We start from the raw sequence: 1,776 nt of genomic DNA on the forward strand, positions 1-1,776 counted from the left end.
CTCTTATACAATAAAACAATTAACAAAAAAATAAAACATATTAAGTATAATGAGTTTAATTAAAAACAAAATAAGAAAATTAAATCAGATATTATTTTATTTAATACAAGACCTTACCTTTGGTTTCTTAAATTTACTTAAATTTATGAGTTTTTTGAAAAAAGGAATTAAAAATATTTCAAAAGATACACTTTTTAGGTGTTTATCAGTTTTTAAATGTTGAGATACATTATACTTTTTTTCAAACTTTATTTTTATCTCGCACATTTTACAGTATAAAACATGCCCATCTGTGGACAAAATTTCAGACCCAAATGCTACAACGTATTTTTTTAAAAGCACACTAGTTGATATCTTTTCTTTCCCCATTATAATACACGGACACGAACGACGATAAAAACAAACCCGCGACCGGTGACCGATATCGACTGATATTACGTTACCGGTTTTTCTTTACCTTCGTGTTCACATTACAGCGGTCTGATAATATATATATATATATATATATATATATATACATAATTTATTTATTCCACCGAAATACCAGGAATTAGTTATAGTTTGATTGCAGTGTTAATACAGCGATGGGATATTTTTATTACTGATGCTGCGACATGAAATTATTTTTAGTTTTAGTTCTATTGCAAATAAACAATATGAAAAAAAAATTCTGGTTTCGTTTTTTTATCAGTGGCATTGATACAAATATGAAATAATGTAAAAAATAAGCAAAATATCAAAAAAACTATAAAAAAAGGAGTTATTTTAAAAAATCCTCCAAAAGAGCAAAAAAAAGCACTTTCAAATTTTACACATAAAATCGTTGTAACGTGGCATCACATTATGTAGCACTCTGCTACATATTATGGTAATTAAAAAAAATAAGCAAATGCTTTAAGTTCCGAGCCCTGATAATAATATACCTATTAATCGTTTGCAAAGTTGATAACTAACATATTTTGTTTGTCTGGCTTTATTCGGGTTTTTATTTAAACGATAACATAAGTCAACGGCAGCATAACGAAACTAGGAATTGTTTTTATCATCAAATTCCTAGCTTGGCACCGACACTCCGACATTGTTCATCCGGTACATGTCTTTTGCATTCAGCAACAGATGCTAAAGGTGACTATGACTTTGGACACACACTCCAAAGAACGCGCCGAGTTATCGTACCTGCTGGGTCGGTCGAACGGATACTCGGGGACGAGGCCAGGACTCAAGGCGACTGGGTCAACTGCTTAAACAATATTCATTGAGAGTTGTGCATGTGGAGAGTACGCCTGAAGGTGCCTAAGCGCACGGACGTGATGCAGAGAGTCAACAATGTCATAATAGGATCACACTTAATAACGAGTGGATCATTCTGTATAACCACAAGAGTTGCCTAAGTTTTTCTAGTTTAAATTTAGATTTTCAAACAAATTGCCTTTTCTAAACTTATTAAACGTTATGACCCTTAATAACGTTTAAGTCACGGGAATCAGGTATGCCGTCCGGCTCGATTTTGGTGTTGGGAAATTTGTGAAGGGACAGGGGCGAACTCCACGAGTGTCCAGTTTTTAGTTGTACAACATTGATCGTGCCAACAATAGCCGTGAACTCTTAGGTTAGAACAAACTATGCACAAACGAGGACGTACAGTTGCGTGCGTTCAAATCTCCGGCGGCGGACCATCGATGGAATTCTTGTTGCTAACCAACAAGCTCTGGCTTCCATCAACCGTGACCCAGGTATTAGCTTATGCGCGCGCCCCAACGTTAGTCATCAGGCGTT

This window comes from Adelges cooleyi, unplaced genomic scaffold (genome assembly GCF_023614345.1).
Source record: "Adelges cooleyi isolate 19-005CV unplaced genomic scaffold, UGA_ACOO_1.1 ACOO_flye_CR_arks_rails_tigmint_CR_PRNA_21, whole genome shotgun sequence".
NCBI classification, from domain to species: domain Eukaryota; kingdom Metazoa; phylum Arthropoda; class Insecta; order Hemiptera; family Adelgidae; genus Adelges; species Adelges cooleyi.